Here is a 14,075-nt window from a genome sequence, read left to right on the forward strand (position 1 = left end):
CTGCAGGAGGAAAGCCCAATCAGTGAACTAGTTTAATCATCTGAGTTGGCAAGCGTCTCCACACGGCTGCTCCAGCACCCAGGGCTGCATCTGAGTTGGTCCATGTGGCTTCTTCTCAGGGATGTTTTGCAGGAAGTGAGCCTTGCAGGCTGAAGCAGGGAACTGGCTAAGGCAGCTGCACCCTGGTCTGACCATCACAAAGCAAGATATCTGAGAACTAGAAAGGCGAGGATCACCAAGCCATTTATCCCTCTGCCCTTCAATTAATTCCACATGTGTTTATCGGTCAGGTTGGCACAATAAACATTAACTATCTCAAATTCTATTTTCATTTTCATATCAGATTGGTCAGGGAAACCTTATGTTCAGTTGGTTCTTGTAGACAACATACATCAGCGGCACTCTAACCAAATGACTCCTGTCCTACACAAAGTGAACCAAAACATGTCTTCATTTGGTATTTGTATCATGTTTTTGTGAATAATCTCACCCCACTGGATTCAGTAATAGCTCAAGGAATTGTGAAGATGTAGTAACAGAGATGGGAAATGAATGTGCAATGTTTTAAGTATTATTTCAAGACAAAACATCCATGAAGATCTGCAACAAACAAGTGAAATTATTTCCAACTGCTTTCTCCCTCTTATATCTTGACTATCTCATCTCTAGAGAACAAAATTATATGTTTCAAATCAATATTTTTGCTTATTAATGTTCTCATATAATTCTATGTTATATCCACATTTGAACATACAGTTTATTTAATCCATTTTATTGGTTTCATAAATTTTATCTATTTTCAAATTTTAAAAATCTATTTTCAATGATTCAAATGTATTTACTAATATAGAGCCAAGTTTTAAAAGTGATATAATTTTATATCCAGGTAAATTGAAATGGCAAAAAACTAAGTGGAGTATAAAAATTAAAGAGAGAAAAAGAGAGAAAGAGTTTGAATCCCTTAAGACAATCCCAAATTAACTTATTTTTTAAGTGTTGTGAATCAAAGAAATTACCTTCATTAAGCACTCAAGTTTAATGCTTGTAAGTTATTTACTAGTTATTACCACATCCATCTCTTGTTGTAGTAAAAATAATAATAGTGGTATGAAAAGTAAAACTATTTTAGAATCTGAAATTTTTATATCTGCAGACCCCATTAGTAACAGAAACACAGATCCTGCTTTGTGGGTTTTTTTTAAATGATGTAAATTCTTGGATCGAAAGACCCAAGTGACTGTCAACATCACAGGAGGACCATTTGGAAGTTCATGGAGGAAATTTCTGGATGATAAACAAACATGGTACTGTAGCCAGAATATATTTCTAGGATACAAAGCTAGTGGTGAAAGTTATAAGAGTGAGTGGCTACTGTAGTCTCCATCAGTCAGCTGTGGATATTGTTTTATTGGCAAACTATTCAGTCCTTTGCTACAATTGGATTTGGTGATTGATGCATCTCATACATGACTGATAAACATGAAAACATCCCAATTCACAATATGTTGCCATATTTAGGCTAAATACATGGATTTAGTTTAACTTATGAACTGAAATAAAAATTAAAGAAGAATATAATTTGGAAAACCATTGTGCAACACAGCGTTAATATCACTATAACAGCTGCTGAATGTACACTATCTTTTGGAGGAAGAAATGAAATATTTAGGTCCTCACAAAATAGAAAAATTAGGGAGTTTACTTGAACTTGTTGCTGATCATGTCATAAATTTGATAACACAGAAAAGGGCAACCCATCATGTATATCTGAAATAATGTGTGCTTAATGAATAAACCTCATAAGTGATGAAGTTAAATCAACTATTTCAGTGAAAAAATATATAGCTTTATATTCCAATTTGTCTGTAGTTCCACTCCTGATATTTTGCATACAGATCAGCTAAGTATTGTTTTAAGATACTATCTTAGGCTGAGTTCAATAGAGAGTAAAACCAGTGATATGTGTGTGTAAGTACATCTAGAGAGAAAATTTTATCAAGAGCATGGATCACATAACTGTAGATGTGGGCAAATCAAAGTCCACGCAGGTGCCAAGTCTCTGGATCAAATGTTAAGCTGGAGGTTTCTCTTGAATCAAGTAGCTATGGGGACTAATGAATTTAAGACCAACAAGAAAACCACCTGCTGCTGCCAAGATGGATGAATCAAAGATCAGCATGTCTGAGGATGGGCTACTGGCAACTCTCAAGTAAAGCAGGTAATATGGCAGGCCATTGACTCAAGTCCAAAAAACCGGAGGTTAATGCAGGTTACAGGGTACCTGGCATAAAGCAAGTAAGCTTTTCGATTGTATTCATTTATATTGGAAGTAGGCCACACACCCAAGGTGATTAATTACATCAAGGCTATGACCTAAGTAAGTATATTGCATTCCACCCTAATCTTAGACCATCATCAAGGCTTACAACTGATTAGTTGTGATCACATTGTGTTAGATCAGGTCATGGGGGATTACACAGTGTTAAATGTCAACCCACTGAGAATCCTGACTTACCCAAGTTGTCACAAAACCTTAATTATCACAGATATGTGTTTTCAACAGACAGGAACCCCGTTGAGTGATTTTTACTAGCTTTAAAAGTCCTATTGTTGACAAGTGCTTCGATATTTATGTGACCTTTGCAAAATCAATTTCTCTAAGGGTTGACGGCATTCTTATGACAAAGCTACCATCATGTCCAATGTTACCATGTGTCAAGGTGTTATCAAGGCAAGCAATAGAACATTTTAGAACATAATAAAAATGCCATTTTCAAATCATGCACTATGCATGCACTTAATCATTTAAGACATGGCATCGTAGATTTTTGTTAAGGAGCAATTTATTTTCTGACTATTCAGTTATCCGACACATTTTTACCACCTTTAGACACTGATGGGAAGTTCTTAAAACATATTTAGGCAATGGACAAATATTAAAATATCTTTTTAATACATGTTGGGAAGCTCATGTGGTAATAACAAATGCAATCCGGGAATTATACACCGTGATCCTAGATGCCTTAGAAAATACAGCTGAGGACCAGACACAGAAAGAAGATACCAAAAGAGAGGCTGAAAACATATCTAGCAAAATGCAAACACTAGAGTATATATTTATGTTGGTTATATGGAATCATGTATGACAGAATGTTATTGGATGAGTCAAACTCTCCAAGATTCAGAAGCAAATTTGAAGAGATAGCAGATCTCTACCCATCAAGATGTGAGAGAAATTTTTGCAAACACAATACAACATATACAGCCAAATACTGATTATCAAGCAGGTCACCATTGCAGAAGCTTGAGAAAGAAACAAGTAAATAACAGAAGTCCTCCCTAAATGTCATTGAGTCCCAGAGAGCAATTTCATATAACCTTATTATTGACACATGTGAATCTTGCATGGGAAGGGGAAAAGTTTATGAAATCCTGTCATAGCCTTCTCACTGCCATCGAGTCAATGCCAACTCATAGAAACCCCATAGGACAGGGTAGAACTGACCCCGTACATTTCCAAGATTAACTCGTTTTTTTAAATTAAAATATTGAGTTTTATTTCACATGCATATTTTTGTCTCCCCACCATTTCCATTTGTCTGACCACAGCTCCTACTCTGCCCTATCATAACCTTCCATACACACTCAGAACCAAGCAAAAGGTGGAACTCCCTCTTTACAAACCAAACAGAAGTTTTGCACAACACATTCTTGGCAAAGGAACCTGGAGAAGATGTATCCGACACAGGAGGGAAGGTTCTCACTCTGCATTTTAAAAAGGACAGCCAGATAGCAGTGGTTACAGACGTGAAATAAGACGGAAAAGTTTAACAAACTGTTTAAACTCGTTTCATAGAGACTTCCTCCACTGCCAGACATCTTGAACAGCCTCCTGGTCAGTAATCCGGAAGCAATTCTTCACATCGTTGATGGATTTGGCTTCCACTTTAGGAAGAAAACCACCCTTTTCTATGCCTGCTTGCATTTTTGCTTTAATGTCTTCTACAGAAGTAGGGCCTTTCGGTGTTTGGGGAGTGTTTTCCTGTTTTTTAAAGGATTTTTGACCTTTGTATCTTGGTGGGGATAGTTTTGAGTCTTTTCCATTCTGGTTTGATTTTTGTGCTTTTTGGGCCTGTGTTAGTCTGGGTAGACTAGAGAAACAAATCCATGGACACGCATATGTATATAAGAAAGAGATTTATATCCAAGAGCAATTGAACATTGAGAAAACATCCCAGACCGGTCCAGATCAAGTCCATAAGTCCGATATTAGCCCATATGTCTGATACCAATCTATACAGTCCCCTTTAGGCTCACGAAACACATGCAATGAAGCCAAATGCAGGATGATCACAACAGTGGGTAGAAAGTCTTTGGGTCCAGTGGTGTAAGCATCTCAGCGCTGGCAGGGGTCTCTCTGTGTCTCCTCCAGCTTCCTAGGTCTGGTTGCATCCATCTGGCTTGTCTCCTGCAATGTCTCCCAGGGAGTAGCAGGGAGAGGGAGGTGTCTTCCAACTCCAAGGAGGAAGTCCCAGATTTCCCAGAATTCTCAGAAGGCCATGCCCACACAGAAGTCTCATTGCCTATCTCCAGATTGACAGCCTAGACTCCACCCCTACACCCTTAAACCTTCGACTGACACCAGATTAGGAGACTACCACAGGGCTGGAGCCTCCTGTACAGATTTCTTCACTGGAGCTTGTTCTTCAGATGCATCACTGTCATCATCGTCATCATCATCATCTTCTTCAGCAGCAGCAAGTTTTACGTTTTTTTCCTGTGGAGCCTTGTGCCCAGTTGTAGGGGGCTGACCATTTTCCTGATTTCCTTAAAAGTGCCATATCCCCCTTTGCTTCATCATTTTTTGACTCTACATTTTCTTCCATCTTACTAAATGCTGTTCATTAATATGCACAGGCCCTGAGCCCTACTTCACCCGTAAGACCACTGGTGATGTTAGACCAAAGCCCCCAAGGGAGACTCGTTGACTGTACAGATGCTTTCAAAGTTGCTGGTGTCATTTAATTGGGCCGCCTTCGTAATTCATTGCCTCTGCTTCCACAATGTGCAGTCTGCCCTTTGCACCAGCACCTAAGCGGACTGTTCGTCAAGGTAACTGGTGCTTATTTTCATCATTATCCACCATAAAATGTTTATCTTTGTCGGCCTTTAGTTCACAATCAAAAAGATCATTTGGGGGCCTCAGGAGGCTCATGCCCGTACCCATCGATTCTGCCATGGGGTAGTGGCACGCCCATTAGTGAGAGAAATGGGAAACTGAGGTAAACCACTGCTGCTGTTGTCTACAGCAGTGCAGGATGGAATCACACCAGGGTCCAAGACGAAATCTTTATAGGAGTAGAAAGCCCTGTCTTTCTCCTGTGGAGAGGTTGGCAGTTTCAAACTGCTGACCTTGAGGTGAGCAGATCAACGTGTAACCACTACGCCATCAGGGTTCCATGAGTTCAGTAACGCCTCTGCTCGTTTTCCTAGAGCCATCCATTGTACATTCCAAGTTCCACTTGTGCATCGATGCTTGCCACTGTTCCATATCATTTTGAGTTGCGCCCCATCAGCAAAGGAAAGTCTGAATGTTTTACTCCCAAAGGCTTTCCTCCATCTGCATCGTGATGGTCAACGGATCTTTGAGAGGGAAGCTCTTCCTCAATCATATTTTGAGCACCTTCTGACCTGAGAGGTTCATCTTCCGGCCCCATCTCGGACAATGTTCTGCTTCTGTTCATGAGGTTTCAGTCCCTGACAATGCTTGATGCTATCCATAGGGACTTCAGTGGCTAGTTCCTCTGAAGGGGGCCGCCGCGCCTTTCCTTGCAGTCTGTTCTTAGTCTGGAAGCTCTGCTGAAACCTGTTCACTTGTGGTGACCCTGCTGGATTTGAAATACCAGTGACATAGCGTTCAGTCTCCCAACAGCACAGTACAGCCAACAGACAGGCAAGTGGAGGACTAATAGTATAGTCACATTCAAAAAGAACTAACATTATGAATAGCTAAAACACACACACAGGAGTAGATACACATGTGTATACATAACACATATTTCTTTCATATGTGTGAGTTAGCGGAGCAGGGGGACCAGAGATTATTGGTGTTTATGGCCCTCCCATGGTTCAGTCTGGCTCTGGGCAGGAGGGGCTGCATCCCCAGCGAGCTCTCTCAACCAAGAGCTACCTACCCTTCCAGGTTAGGATTGAGAAGCCCTGGGATAGCTCCCCACCACGACTATTAATGTCAGTGCAGTCCTCTCGAGACTGTGCTGCTCTGTGGCAAATAGCTTACCGCTGTCTGTCTGTCTCTTTCTCGCTCTCTCCGTGCCTCCGGCAGAGGGGAAGCTAGCTACGTCAGTTCCTCTTCTTGGCCTCTTCCCACAGCCAAAAGACGAGCTCAAGTAGCTCAATCCTGAGTTTTGCTAGCGCACAGAGAAGGGTTTCAGGAACTCCCAGACCTAGTGCATTCTCCCATTGGCCTCATAAAGGCAAGCAAGGGCAAGACCCGCCTGCTGCAGCGTCAACCCGAGGGTGGCTGCCTTCTGAAGGTTGACAACTCAGTGAGAGAGCCAGCTGGGAGAGTGGCATGTTGATTTTGTTGTTGCCTTTCGTCTACTAATTCTAGTTCTGCAAATACTTTGCTTTGTGATCCCAGAGAGGGTGTGTCTGTGGCTTTATCTTTCCTGCTTTTCCATTCTTCTATCCAATAGATGGAATTTATACTGTTCTGCTTGAGGATTAAAAGGGGGTAATAAATCCAAGATGGCTAAGGCACTGCTCAGTACAGGGTGTTCTAACTCGGTGGAATCGGAACTGTGCCTTGTTTAGTCTATAGCTTCAGAACCCTCTGTTGGTTCTGTGCTTGGCCCACAATTCCTGCTTAATTAATAAGTCTCAACAATGTCATGCTTTGGAAACTATTTGTCAGCAGCTCCTAAAACAACGAACCAGTGATTTAGTCCTTTGACTCGAACGTGTATACCCAGGAGAGGTGAGGAGACAGGCCCTGGAAGGAGCAAGAACCCAAAGTCTCCTTGTAGCTTTTTTTCACAATAGTCAAACATAGGGAGAAAATTCCCCATGGCCATCAACAGGAGAATGGATGGATACACTGTCCCTGCCCCGCCCCCTCAGCGGCGCCACTGCAATAAAACAAAGATTGACCTGCTCCAGGTGAAACTCTCAGCAGAGGGATTGGCAGGAAGGGATGCTCAATCATGATAATGACAATGATGACAGCACTTAACGAGCACTCACCACATGCCGGTCACTTTTCGGACTTTTACACGTACTGATTCCTTTATTCCTCAAAATGATCGGATAAGATAGTTGCTATGTCCAGCTCTATTTTACAGAAGAGAGCAAGGAGGCAATAACAGGGGAAGTTCATATTTGCTACCCTCAATAGAAATAAACCTTCTGGGATGTGTGCGTGTGTGTGTGTTGGCACAATGAGAGCAGCATTGGCAAGTTGAAGCGGCGCTTTGCTTTCTATGGAGCATGGACATATCTTTTCTCTCCGATGTCTTAATGCTTCATTCCAGATCTCTGCATCTCGGACCTTTGGGCTGATATTAGTTTTCCAGAGTCAAAGCCCAGGAAGCTAAAGATCTGGCAATGGACCGTTTGGAATGCTCCAGTTCATAGTAAGGGGGGGAAGACGTGTTCCCTTCTATTTGCTGTGCCTGCTGGACACAGGACGGCTTCTGGACTCCTGGCAGCCAGGAAGTCCATGGAAATCGGAAGATGACATTTTGAGGTGGGAAGGGGGAATTCTGGGATTCCTCAGCTTCCTTGCCTGTCCCATCATGACAATGTGGCCCTTCTAGCTCCTGAAGCTGCAGAAGGGATGAGGGAAGGGACGACTCCTCCCACCAGGTAGTTCTGAGCTCTCCAAAGTGAAGAGGTCGTCTACATTTCACGGTGGATCCACACAAATGCGAGTCAGGCTGCCATAATCTTTGTACTGCCCCCACGTGTCTGGCTGTTGAGAAAATCGGGGGCAGGGTGGTATCCGAGTAAGGAGCAACTGAGTGGGTACCTCAGTTATTCACATCCAATGTTTCCATCCATGACTCCGGACTGACAACGCCTCCATTGGGAGAGGAAATAATTACAAGCGACACAGGCACGCTCGCCTCCCTGTCCTCTTAGAAAACGCCACCATTGGTAATAATGAATTCCTCGGTACATGTGTATGTGAGCGTGGAGAGTTATGATCACATCCTAGCCGCAAGTTTATTTATGCTTAGCTCAAGGTTTCCCTCCCCACCCCCACCCTGTATCCCCAATAGAAGGATTTGGAGAGAGCAGAGCTGGGACTATTAAATCCCCTCCTCAGTACCTCATCTCTGCTCTCAGTGGCAGCTGGTGCCTCCCCTCTGCCGAGCGGGGTAGCTGTGAGTTCTGGTTGAGGTGATAGATAAAATGATCCCTGTGTTCCTGGGAGCCATTCTGGACACTCGTTTAGACTAACTCAACAATTTAGCAGGTTCTATCTATGTAGCTGCCTATGTTTTGTGGGAGACAAGTAAAGTAACTGACCAAAAGAAAATTATTGTTGAATCGTCAATTTGAGGGCAGAAGGAAGTGACTTGGCATTAGAATTCCGGGAACATTAAGGAGAAATTTCCTTTCTTTAAGGAAAGCTTCTAGGGCTTGTTTGAAATTTGAAAACGTATTTCATGTAAGTATGAGCTGATTACTTTAAATTTTGCAAAATTATACAGATAATAGAGGTTCACTGTAAAAACCTGTAAGGGTGGAGCAGTAAAAAAGAAGTTAATACTCAAAGAACCAATATATGGCATATAATCTCTCAGCGTGGTTATATTCATATGTGTGTTTCTGTATTCCTTAATTAAACAGGAATGTATTTAATGATTTGCAGCCTACTCTTTTAGATTGAATACTCTCACTTGAGCACATTTTCACATTGATAAGTATGTTTTATACAATTACTTAATCTGGTTGCCTAGCATTCCATTGTGTGGTTACTAGAATTTTATTTAACAAATCCCCTTTGTGAATATGTATCTGAAGTGGGTTGTTTCTAGTTTTCCACAGTCATGAATAAAATTGTGATGATAATCTTTAGGCAAACCTATATTTACATTTATATATGTTCTCTTGGAATAAATTGCTGGAATTGTCATGGATGGGAAAGGGGGCATTTTTAGGGCTCTTGATACATACTACCCCAGAAAGACACTATGTGTAAGGATGGCTTATTTTCAGCTTATTCTCTAAACATAGTGGTTTGTTTAAGCTAAACATAGTGGTTTGTGATTAGCTCATCTTATATTGTGTTCTTCTCTTCCTATCAAGTTCATGGTTCTCTCTGACCTCTACTCCCTGTTCTGGCACTCGTAGCAAGCCAAGAGAGAGGTTAAAACCCCATGCAGAAGCCACTGGATGGGGAATTGGTTTGGGCAAACTCTCAAGGAATCTCAGTTTCATACTAGAAGGCAAAGGCACAAAGAACTGCCCATTCATTCTGTGAAAGTGGATATTTACATCACATTTTATAACAGTCATAAATGAAAATGGCATTAATCTGCCAAGTTGTTGTCTTTAAAAGAGAAAAAGGGAGGAGATGGTTGACCTACCAGAGAAAGCCCCGTGTCTGCCAGAGCTTTGCTGTGCACATGATTTTAAATAGCAGGGCAAAGGTGATGAAGCCAGCTCAACATCTCTGTCTCCATGGCAACAGCATCCCTGCTCTGAGCCTCTGACACAGTGGCAGGAACCAAAAAATACACTCCTTGCGCACAGTTACACTGCAAGTTAGGAGTTTCTTTTCATGCCTTGTAAATGCACATTTACAAAATATGAGAAAGGGCAGAGAAAGAGCAAATCCTGCACGGTTCAAAGTAGGGAGTCTTTAAAATGACTAAGTGAAGAAAGGGTTTGGTCAGGTGTGCAGCCTACGTTGGTCATCTACACAGAGACTGGAAGTCTTGCTCGTGTGTGAGGAGAAAAAAAATAACTATGCCTACATACTATAAGTGTGTGCATTAACATGGTTAATGTCCTTTCCCTAAATTTTTAACATACGTCAATCTTGCTTTCAGCATATCCACTGAGCTCTGATTATGATCTAATCAATTAAAGAAGTCATCCAATTCACATAGCTGGGAGCCCTTCTTATGCTAAACCCTGCAACACTTCAAAGACACAGCATTCCTTCTGAGTTGTGGAGGGCATGGTCGCCTCCTTACAGATCACTTACAACCTAGGGTGACAACCTACGGAGGCATACTTGACTCCTGTTAAGGTCTACTTATCTATTTACTTTGAAAGGAACTTTAAAAGAAATAAATGCAAGATGGGGATTATAAACAACTGGGTTCTTTCGGGAAATGGTGCATCTGCTACCAGGTGAGTGAAACCTGGAGTGAGGATGTGACTACTGAAGCTACTCAGCATTTAGTTCTTTCAAAATGTGCCTCCATCCATGGCCAGGGACTAAATGGATGAGCAAGTACTACCAAGGGAACATGAAATAAATTCGGGATTGGCTCCCTCTGTGTATGTTCCCATTAAGGGTGCCAAGATGATCCAATTCATTGAGTCTCCACCAGGGGACAATTTTGTCCTCTCAGTGGACATTTGGTGATGTATGGAGACTTTTTGATGATCATAACTGGGTGAAGGGAAGCGCTACTATCATTTAGTAAGTGAAGGCCAGTGAAGCTGCTAAGTAGCTCACAATGGGCAGGATAGCCCCAACACACACACACAAACGTGCGCGTGCACCCAAGCCCAAATTATCAAGAGCGACAAAGTGAGAAACCTTAATCCAGTGTGGCTGGCCATCTGGTTACTTTTGTTGCAGACAATACTGTGGATAGATCAAATGGCTATGGGTTCTGTACTCATAAAGACAAAATTCTCCCTGAATTGAGCATGAGTATTTTTTCCCGTTGCTTTTATTATTACACAATTTGCATTGCTTTAAACACAATATGTTCTATTTAGTCGTAAGTTAAGCACTCCTGAAAGGCAAAGATAATAAACAGAAAATGAGAGGCAGATCACTGAAAATAAAAACCTGGGATTCAGCTACATACTCAAAAAATATTAGCTATTATGATTCCCCCCTGCAGTTTGTGGCAAGAAAAAAGTATGTATAAAATAACCCCCTCCCAGGGGGATGGACAACAGACAAGGGGATAAAGGGAGACATAGGACAGTGCAAGACATGAAAAAATAATAATAATTTATAAATTATCAAAGGTTCATGAAGGAGGGAAGAGGAGGGAGTGGAAAATGAGGAGCTGATACCAAGGGTTCAAGTAGAAAGAAAATATTTTGTAAACGATGATGGTAACATATGTACAAATGTGCTTGAGACAATGAATGGATGGATGGATTGTGATAAGAGTTGTACGAGCCCCCAATAAAATAATTTTAAACATAAATACTATTGCGTATGTATGCTCATTGCTGACATATAAATAACAAAGCACATTTCAATGCTTACTGCCCAACACCTTTGGAACCCATTCATCTCCTCCTACTTGTCATGGAGTGGATTCCAATACATGGCAGTCCCTGTGTGTCACAGTAAGACTGTGCTGCATAGAGTTTTCAATGAAAGGGTTAGGCATTGGGCTGCTAACCACATGGTGAGCAGTTCAAACCCACCAGTAGAACGATTCAGTGTGCTCCCATAAAGATTTAGAGAAACTCTGTGTAAGGTCATTATGAGTTGGAGTTATAGGATTGAGTTTGTTTTTTCCTGGTATATATAATCTGGTTATCCTTATGTAAATGGAATCATATATATATATATATATATTTACTCTGAGCTGCTTCTTTTATTCCATATTGTTATTAGGTACCATTGAGTTGGCTCTGACCCATAGCGACTCGATGCACAAGAGTGCACTGTCCCGCGCCATCCTCACAGTTGTTCCTAAGCCTGAGTCCATAGATGCAGTTACAGTGTCAATCCATCTCGTCCAGGGCCCTCCTCTTCTTCACAGCCCCTCCACTTTACCAAACACGATGTCCTTCTCCAGGGACTGGCTCTTCTGACAATATACCCAAAGTATGTAAGAGGAAGTTTTGCCATCCTTGCCTCTGAGGAGTACTCTGGCCTTACTTCTTCCAACTCAGATGGGTTTGTCCTTTCAGTAGTCCATGGTACTTTCAATATTATTATGCAGCATCATGATCCAAATACATCAATTATTCTATGGTCTTCCATATTCAGTGTCTAATTTTCACATGCATATGATGCAATGGAGAATACCAGGCTTGGGTCAGGCACACATTAGTCCTCAAAGTAGCATCCTTGCATTTCAATACTCTAAAGAGGTCTTGTGCAATAGATTTACCTAACTCAATATGTCTTTTGGTCTCTTGACTGTTGCTTCCATGAGCGTTGATTGTGGGTCTAAGCAAGACAAAATCCTTGATAACTGCAACTTTTACTCCATTTATCATGCTGTTACCTACTGGTCCAACTGTGAGGATTTGGGTCTTCCTTACATTGAGTTGTAACTCATACTAAAAGCACAATCCTTGATCTTCTTCAGCAAGTGCTTCAACTCCTCACTTTCAGCAAACAAGATTATGTCATTTGCATACCACACGTGGTTAATAAGCCTTCCTCCAAACCTGATGTCACACTCTTCTTCAAATAATCCAGCTTCTCTCACAAGTTGCTCAGTCCGCAGACTGAATAAGTACGGTGAGTGGACACAGCCCTGACACACACCTGTCCTGATTTTAAACCACGCAGCGTTCCCTTGTTCCATTCCCACAACTGCCTCTAGATCCATGGACAAGTTCCAAGCGAACACAAAGAAGGGTTCTGGAATTCCCCTTCTTCTCAAGGTTAGCCAGAGTTTATTATGGTCCACACAGTCGAATCCCTGGGCATAATCAATGAAACACAAATAAACCTCTTTCTGGTATTCTCTGTTTTGAGCCAAGATCCATCTGGCATCAGCAATGAAAGCTCTTCTGAATAAGACCTGAACTTCTGGGAGTTCCCTGTTAATTTGCTGCTGTAACCATTGTTGGATGATCTTAAGCAAAAATTTACTTGTGTGCACTATCAATGATATCATTCTACAGTTTGAGCATTCTGTTGGGTCACCTTTCTTTGGAATGCACTAAGAACAGACACCGAAGAAGGACTTGGCTCCCCACTTCAGAGGAAGAAGCTTCTGAAACTGATGATGGCTTCTCGGCACTTTCAAATTAGTCAATATAATATGTTTTTTATATTCCTCCATGATCATGTAGCTGTGGTTGACTCCTGAATATATTATTCTACTGCATGATTGTATTGGCACTTGTTTACTCATTTTACTTGTGGTGGACCTTTTGTTGTGTCTTGGTTTTTTTTTCTGATTTGCCTATGACAAACAAGGCTGCTTCATACCTTGTTATACATCTTTCCTGGGGCACATACACACAGGGTTTCTTTTGGGAATATATTAAAGAGTGAAAATACCAGGTTAAAAGTTTCTGGGTGATACATTTTCTAGGTAAGGTCAAATTATTTCTCAAGATTTTATGTACCAATGTGCACATTTATCAACAGTATACAAGAGTGGGCATTGCTTCAACATAAAGATATAGTAAACAATTGATATTACCAAGATTTGATGTTGCCATTTTGGTGAACATGAAATTGAATCTCATTGTGGCATTAATAATTACTATCAAAGGAGCCCTGGTGGTGTAATGGTTACACATTAGGCTGCTAACTACAGGTCATCGGTTCAAAACTACCAGCTGCTCCCCAGGAGAAAGATAGGGCTCTCTACTCCTGTAAAAAGCTACAGTCTCAGAAACCCACCGGTACAATTCTGTCCTGTCCAACGCGGTCCCTATGAGTCTGCAGTGAGTTTTTACTTTAGTGGTGAAGTCAAAGAGTACTGGTAACATGGTGGGTGTGGCGGTTAACATAATCTCCTATCAACTTGAGTGAAGGGGTGGAGTTGATCCTGTCAATCAGGTCACAGCTTGATGTCCTCATTTGAAGGTGCAAATGGAGATAAATAGCTCACTGGAGGCCAGACTCAGTCTCTCTGCCTTCCTATTCCTGC

At 41.5% G+C, this 14,075-nt stretch overlaps 1 pseudogene; it reads right to left on the bottom strand.

Annotated features, from left to right (window-relative positions):
* Positions 1-3,850: 3,850 nt before the first annotated feature.
* Positions 3,851-5,239, bottom strand: LOC142433086 (nucleophosmin-like; annotated as a pseudogene).
* Between the last annotated feature and the right edge of the window lie 8,836 nt (positions 5,240-14,075).

The sequence above is a fragment of the Tenrec ecaudatus genome, chromosome X, assembly GCF_050624435.1.
Source record: "Tenrec ecaudatus isolate mTenEca1 chromosome X, mTenEca1.hap1, whole genome shotgun sequence".
Lineage (NCBI taxonomy): Eukaryota > Metazoa > Chordata > Mammalia > Afrosoricida > Tenrecidae > Tenrec > Tenrec ecaudatus.